At 46.6% G+C, this 8,489-nt stretch overlaps 1 pseudogene; it reads left to right on the top strand.

Annotated features, from left to right (window-relative positions):
* The first annotated feature begins 7,099 nt into the window (after positions 1–7,099).
* LOC147083657 (histone H1.01-like) lies at positions 7,100–7,826 on the top strand (annotated as a pseudogene).
* The last annotated feature ends 663 nt before the right edge of the window (positions 7,827–8,489 follow it).

Here is an 8,489-nt window from a genome sequence, read left to right as displayed (position 1 = left end):
TCTATCGTTACTCCTGATGGGGAGCAAATGATTGTAGCATTCATTTTGCACAGCAAGCCTCTTCCACATAAATTCATAGAGACATCTCCTGATAACAGAAAGGAGTGTTCTTCCTCAAATTCTTCTACTTTTACTGTGAGGGGAGTCGATTGATTCAAGTGTTGTAGTATTCCAGCCAATCCAGCTATCGGGGTCTTTTTCCCATTAATAGGCATTCCTTCAGAATATCCTTTCCCTAACACTGAAAAGGTTGCTCCTGTATCTACTAAAATGACATAGGTCTCCCAGCTATTTGCATTATAATTTCAGGTTCGCTGCGTGAATTTAAAGAAACAACGGGCATTTGGTGGTCTGTGGCGCCTGGGGCTGCTGGTGTCAGTCAGTAATTCTGATCTCTATTTCTCCTAAATCCCTGTCCGTTTGTAGGGTAACCTCCTGACTGGTCCGAAAAAGGGTTATGGACAGTGAAATTAGGACCTTTATTCTCTAACGGAGGTCCATTATTGGAGGTTTTATTCTGACGATTTTTCGCAGGGCATTGGTTTGCCCAATGTCCGGGTTGTCCGCAATTGTAACAATTACCAGATCGTCCATACCCTCTTACTCTACCACGTCTTCCTCTATATTCCCCTCTATTCATCCTTCTATAGTTACCTTGTTATCCTACCATAATAGAGGAGAAAGGTGTTTCTTCGGGGTAATTTTTTTTTCTGACTCAACAAACATAGAGGCAGTCTTTTTATCTGGCTGTTCTCTATTTCTCTCTCGTCCGTTAAACATTTCTCGAGGCAAGTAATTCTTTCTATGTTAAATGACTATCTGAGGGAAAGGGTCTAGTCTTATTTACAGTCCATTTGGATCAATTTGGTAGGTGATCAATGGATGATTGACCAGTTCTTTAACATAAAGGCTGCTGGCGTGCCTTTCTCGGGTGGCTTACTGGCGCTAGCACTCATTTTAGCAGCTTAAATGGTTCACTTAAAACAATCTAAACTCCCGTGACAATCTATGATCTGCGTTGTACGCCCCTACAGATCAGATTAATAAACTATACATACGTATAAAACTCGAGGGTTCTCAACCCTCGTGGAAGGTATTTCTAACTGGGGAAAATACTGAATCCACAATAGCTTAGTGGATCATGTAAAAGACATCACTATTTTCTCAACCATACATTCCGCCGCGGGACTCACTTCCCCGGCTTGGGTCTTTTCCAACCCCTTCTGCAGTTTTTTTTCAGCTTAAATATTTTAGTTAAAACATACAACAATTCCGTAACACTCTATGATCTGCGTGGGACGCCTCTACAGATCAGACATGACTAAACATTAATACATATAACAATAAACAATAAACAATACACTTGTTAAACAACAACCAAAGTGTTACTAAATCCCCAACCTATGCAGCCTTACTGGACAAAGTTGCAAAGTTGATTGATAATAACAAGTAGTTAAATACTCACTCTCATAAACATTAAACATTGACACTGTGTTTCAGACAATCGGCCACTCTTCTCTCCTTTTACCATATTCCCTTTAGCCAAATCTTTAGCAAAAAGGGCCTTCAATTTGTCCCAGCTAACTTCAAGCTCTTCTCTCCTTCTACCCTACTCCCTTTAGCCAAATCTTTAGCAAAAAGGGCCTTCAATTTGTCCCAGCTAACTTCAAGCTGGAACCTTGCTAGTTCAATTTCCAGTAAATCGCTAGCTCCTTAGTTAATCAAATTCCTGACTTAACCTTCTCTCTCAGCAAGCTGGAACCTTGCTAGTTCAATTTCCAATAAATCGCTAGCTCCTTAGTTAATCAAATTCCTGACTTAACCTTCTCTCTCTGGTACCTTTATACAGTCCTTTTCTGCACGATCCTGTTCGCGGGGCGTCAGCGCCTCATGGCTGGTCCTCTGTTCCGTTTCTGAAAGGGAAGCAGTCACAACGGCAGCTTAACCTCCGAACCTTGTGAGTCAATTACCCGATGGCAGTACTGTCCAATGGAATAAACAGACTGTGCGCAGCTATGCTTCTGGCAGGGAAAGTCCCAAAAATGTGGCAAAACACCACCTTCGGCCGATGGGATTTTCCCAACCGAGCAACGTACTCGGCGTCTGTTAACTCACCAATTGGTACAGCAAGCCATCTCGGTGGAACCTCCAAATTGTAGAAGTGCCTTACTTCTTAGCTCTGGGTAATGACTCAATACACACTTGGATTCGTCAGACGGACAGGCCTTTTATTTAACTTGCAAGGGGAATCAGTACCTCCACTCAAGGGGTGAGGCTACTATTCCAATGATACAGCGTAAGCCTTCCATATTTATACAGTGTAACAAACAAGTTTGATTGACATTCCTTTGTTCCTCTATCAGGATACATTTTAGATTAATCATCAGGTAGAAATAACATATTGACAGAAGGATCCTGGACACATAAGTCAACCATTAATCTATAACAGGGCATGAATCGTGTAACCGGAGGTCCTCTTTAATCATATATAGGGAGGCTAGCTTTGCTTTCGGTCACAAGTTATCAGGTCATTGGTACATCAAAGAAACTCATTATTTCACTTCTACATTCTCATTAGGTGGGTAGACATCTGTTCCTGGCTGCAGTCCGAGTACTTACAATAGCTCTAGTTACACATCGACACTTGCCCAGTGTCAAGTCTGAAAACTTTTACCCAGCAAGCACTTGAAATTAACCCCTTATATCATGTAGATTTCCTCAGTATGTGAGTGTCAGTTTCTGTCTTTCTGTCTGTGTCTAGTATGGGAGTGTAGATTTTACTCTGTAAATGTCTATCTCTGGTATGTGAGTGGGGTTTTCATCTGTATCTGTCAGTCAATCTCAGTTACAGTAAGTGATTGTGATTCTTTCTCAATCTGTCATTCTGTGAGTGATAATATAGTTACCGTGTATGAGAAGGAGCTGCCTGCACTGCTCCTTGTATTACACATGGAGGAGAGATCACTTTTTATTCTGGCTCAGTGAAGTATTTTGCTTCGAGAATAATAATATGAGAAAAATATTGGTGATACAATATGGACAATTGAGGGTAGAATATAAAAATAAAGTTATATTTAATGTGTTTTTTTATAATAAAGTAAAGTATCTGGAGAGAGGAAACAGCGATACAAACATTGTCTTTGTCTGACCTCACTGCAATACAGCGGGTCTCAGATTCTCCACACCAGGTGTGTAGGACTGTTCTATGGTAAGTTATCAGCATCCAGACACAACACACACCCAGCACTGCACCATGAATGGAACCACCTCAATACAGCCGGTCTCAGATTCTCCACACCAGGTGTGTAGGACTGTTCTATAGTAAGTTATCAGCATCCAGACACAACACAAACCCAGCACTGGACCATGAATGGAACCACCTCAATACAGCTGGTCTCAGATTCTCCACACCAGGTGTGTAGGATTGTTCTATGGTAAATTATCAGCATCCGGACACAACACAAACCCAGCACTGGACCATGAATGGAACCACCTCAATACAGCCGGTCTCAGATTCTCCACACCAGGTGTGTAGGACTGTTCTATAGTAAGTTATCAGCATCCTGGCACAACACAAATCCAGCACTGGACTATGAATGGAACCACCTCATTGCCACACGCCAGTTTTATATCTCCCATTCCCATGGGACGACCTATGAAGTTCTGGATGGCTTCCTGGAATATAACCACAGGTACCTGGGCTGTATAAACAATTGTTTTCAGTCTAAGGACAGAAAGCAGCGAGTTGTGGTAAATGTCTGTTTTTCAGACTGGAGGATGGTAGACAGTAGTGTTCCCCAAGGGTCAGTGCTGTGGCCACTGCTTTTTTGATCCATATAAATAACCTGGATATTGGAATACAAAGTTGAATTTCTGAATTTGCAGATGACACCAAACTTGGGGGTGAGGCAGGCAGTGAGCATCGACTGCAACAGGACACAGAAAGGCTAGCAGAATTGACAGACAAGTGGCAGATAGAACTTAATACAGAGACGTGTGAGATGATGCATTTTGGCAGAAGAAGAAAGGCTAGCAGAATTGACAGACAAGTGGCAGATAGAACTTAATACAGAGACGTGTGAGATGATGCATTTTGGCAGAAGGAACAGGGAGAGGAAATATACACTTAATGACACAGTTTTAAAGAGTGTGCAGGGACAGAAGAACCTGGGAGTTAATGTGCATAGGTCCCTGAAGGTGGCAGGACATATTGAGAGAGTGGTTAGGAAAGTATATGGGATCTTGGGTTTCATAAATAGAGATATTGAGTACAAAAGTAGAGATGTTATGCTGAAACTTTATAAAGCACTGTTTAGGCCACAACTGGAGTATTGCGTTAAGTTCTGCTCACCACACTTTAGGAAGGATGTGAAGGCCCTTGAGAGGGCGCAGAGGAGATTGACCAGAATAGTTCTGGGGAGGGGGGGATCTTAGCTACAAGGAAATGTTGGAGAAGCTGGATTTGTTTTTATTAGAGCAAAGGAGGTTGAGGTGTGATTTGATAGAGGTGTCCAAGATTATGACGGGTTTGAATAGGCTAGATGGAGAAAGGCTGTTCCCACTACTTGATGGTACAAGGACCAGGGAACACAGAATTAAGGTTTTGGGCAAGAGATATGGGGGGGTTGGGTGTGAGGACATTTTTTTTTAATGCAGCGAGTGGTGAGGACCTGGAACTCGCTGCCGACGGAAGTGGTGGAAGCGGAGACACTAAATGTGTTCAAGGGGAGACTGGATAGGCACTTGAGGGAAATACACTTGCAGGGCTACGGGGATAGAGCGGGGGAATGGGACTGACTGAATTGCTCTACAGAGAGTCAGCATGGACTCGATGGGCCGAACGGATTCCTTCTGTGCCGTTATGAATCTATGACTATGACTCTATGGAAACCGAGTTAGGGCCTGTGTAGTTAACAGAATGCCACAGAGCGCGGATCCTGATGTACCTGAAGGAGCGACTATGTATCTCCTAATCACCAGCACACGGTTCTGGAGAACTCAATGTATCGAAACAAAATACCCGATTTTTGAAATGTATTCTTTCGCACTTCTCACCTGGTGCCCGCAATAGATGCACTTTGTGAACTAAAGCAGCAATGATTTGAAAGGGCGAGGTGGTTTACTTTCTATGTTAACTTACACTGTACACACACAGCCCGAGAATGGCCTCTCCCTTCCCCCACTCACTCCATGTTCCGGAAATATTTCCTGCTTCAATCTGTCTCGTAGAAACACCCGCGAATGCCGCTGAACAGTCCCAGTGCGACGAGCTGCTGTGAGGAGGCTGCTGTTTGCTCCCTTACTCAGGCCCATGATATCTCCGCTCCCTGATGTGTTCAGCGATCATTAGCCGAGCACAGAGGAAACGGTCCCCGCTGGCAGAGCTGGGGGAGGGGAGCTCGCAGGGCCCTTCCTGTCGCTTTATACACTGTGCTGGAGAGGGGGAGGAGAAGGCAAGTGTTTATCACGCATGCTCAGACCTCTCTCCTGAGGCAAATTAAAAGAAGCAACAGCAACAACAACTTGAATTTATAAAGCACATTTAAATGAATAAATCGTCCCAATGATCTTGACAGGAGCGTTATCAAAGAAACATTGTCACCGAAACAGATAAGGAGATATTAGGAGCGGAGGAAGCGACTCTGGACACACGTCAGTTGCTGCCGGTGAGTGTGAGAGCGACGCGAATCCTGTCCCTTTGAGCGATTTGTTTCCCCATACTGTATGGAAGGATGGAGAGGAACAGGCTCTGTCAATCTCTGATACTGAACTGCTGGTGAGTGGGGAGTTTAATCCGTCTCTGCCTGTCTCCGCTGGGTGAGTAGGCGACTGATACCAGACAAGTTCCCGAGCCTGTGTGACTGTCACCCCCTGTGTCTGTCGCTGTGCCTTGTGCACAGGATCAATCCTCAGTCACTCTATCCCCCAGCCCTGCCTGTTATATCTGGATCGATGCTGAACCTCTCAGTTTTCGCTCTGTTGAAACCGAGTTCAGGGTATGTGTGGTGAACAGAATGTCTCACTATTTCTGTGAATAATACTATGATCTAAAAGCAGGCCAGACTCGACACAGCCAAACTGTGACACGTTCCTGCCCCTAAATCTCGGTAACAGAGAGTGCGTGGACCGCCTGGCTCAGAGTATGAACATTAAGACTGATACAGTCTCTCTGCCTCTCTCTCTGGTTGTTGTCTCTGGGTGTTGAGAATGGAATGCACAGGACACCAGTTGCTCTGTTCTGTTCCTCAATTTCGGAGAGAGAGACAGAGAGAGGCTAGAGGGGCGGTGAGATCATCATTTCAATTTTCATATAAATCAAACATATTTCTGCCTGCGAACAATATAATACCTTCAAACCAGATATGGGTGAACACAGCCAGAGCTGTGATTGGCTCCTGCCCCTGAATCTGGGGAACAGACACTATGAGGAGCGCCGGCCTCAGAGTGTTTAACACTGACTGAGCTCGGAAACTGCAACTAACCCCGAGAATCGGCAGCACAGGCCGAGCGGAGAGGAAAACCTGTCCTGTGAACTGTAAATCTGGGAACAGATTGTGCTGTGAATGAGCAGAGTGAACATTGTGTCAGCGAGTGTGTTAAAGGGGCGGGTGGGTTAGACTAATGTCACTGTGTTTGTGTGTCCACTCTCATCGCCGGATTTCAGACACCCTCTTGTGTAAAATTTAAAGATTTCCCTGTCATAGGATCGCCCTGCTCCCCTGCTCAGCCCTGAAGTGGGAATTAAACGTGAAGCTTTAGTTGATTTCAAATTTCAGTCGACAAACAGCGAACATTTCCGCGATTGGGTGAGAGAGCGCGATCAGTGCAGCAATGAAACGGTTTTAAATCGAAATTGTTGTCTTGTATTCTGATGAAACTTTCTCGACAGCAAACATTCCAGTCTTCCAGACAGAAAGAGGCCAGTCTGGGAATGTGGAGTGCCCGAGTTTAATTGGAATCGGAGAGTTAATAAGGACAGAGAAACACAGAGGGGCTGGAGGGGCCGGGAGCTGACAGCAGGATGTCTCCGCCCCGTCCGCTCGCTGCCTATAAGTAGCTCTGTGCCGCCGCCTCTCGTCACATTCCTGACCCAGCTCTGACTGTCAGAGAGATTTTCTACAGAGTCGCGGACATGACTGAGACCGCAGCCGCCGAAACGGCTCCTCCTGCCGCCGCCGCTCAAACCAAGGCTCCCAGCAAGAAGAAGAAGGCGGCTCCCCGCTCCAAGCCTGCCGATCCCACGTTGGGCGAACAGATCCTCAAGGTTGTGGCGAGTGGCAGCGATCGCAAGGGGATGTCCCTGGCGGCGATATAGAAGGTTCTGGCTGCCAACGGCTTCGATGTGTTGAGGCAGCGTTCACTGATCAATTTAAGTATCAAGAGGAAAGTGGAAAACGGCTTCCTGGAGCAGACCAAGGGCACGGGCGCCGCGGGCTCCTTCAGGCTCGCTAAGAAGGAATCCCAGCGGAAAGAGGGAAAGAAGGTGAAGAAACCAGCAGCCAAGAAATCTGCAGCCAAGAAACCAGCAGCCAAGAAATCTCCAGCTAAGAAATCTCCAGCCAAGAAATCTCCAGCTAAGAAACCAGCAGCCAAGAAACCAGCAGCCAAGAAAACGACCACCATGAATGCAGCAACGTCAAAAAAGACATTGAAAGCGGCGGCTGGGAAGAAGGCGGCGGCGAAGAAGCCCAAGAGCCCCAAGAAGGCCCGAGGCGGAAAGGTGAAGGCGGCCAAGAAGGTGGAAAAACACAAGGCCAAGCCCAAATCAGCATAGCCTCAGAAAGCAGCGCCCAAAAGAAAAGAAAAAGGACAACTTGTAAACATCTGAACCCAAAGGCTCTTCTCAGAGCCACCCACGTCTTTCCAAAAAGAGCTGATCACGGAATCAGATGATCCATGTCCCGGGGCCGGGCTCAGATTCCCGATTGAAATCATTTCAAATGAACCGCGGCTCCCTGGTGACTCGCTGACATTCGCTGCACCCACCCCTGCCCCAGTGTCTGCAATAAAACACAGAATGGGATGTCCGGGCCGGGCCTCACTAACTGGGGGGTGTTCGGCTCCAGTCTCAGGTTATGGTCATTTTCAGGGGTTCACAGGTTCAGGGAATCTCGAGCGGCAGAGCGGGGCTATAAAAGCCCCAGAGACCAGGAAAGGCCTCAATGCGAGAATCGCGGGCTGAGCGGCTGTATAAAAGCCCCAGAGACCAGGTAAGGCCTCAGTGCGAGAATCGCGGGCTGAGCGGCTGTATAAAGGCCCCAGAGACCAGGTAAGGTCTCAGTGCGAGAATCGCGGGCTGAGCGGCTGTATAAAGGCCCCAGAGACCAGGTAAGGCCTCAGTGCGAGAATCGCGGGCTGAGCGGCTGTATAAAGTCCCCAGAGACCAGGTAAGGTCTCAGTGCGAGAATCGCGGGCTGAGCGGCTGTATAAAAGCCCCAGAGACCAGCTAGGCCTCAGTGTGAGAATCGCGGGCTGAGCGGCTGTATAAA

Source organism: Somniosus microcephalus, unplaced genomic scaffold (assembly GCF_052327205.1).
Source record: "Somniosus microcephalus isolate GS21.2 unplaced genomic scaffold, FLI_Smic_1.0 scaffold46, whole genome shotgun sequence".
Taxonomy (NCBI): domain Eukaryota; kingdom Metazoa; phylum Chordata; class Chondrichthyes; order Squaliformes; family Somniosidae; genus Somniosus; species Somniosus microcephalus.
This window is presented reverse-complemented; position numbering and strand designations above follow the sequence as displayed.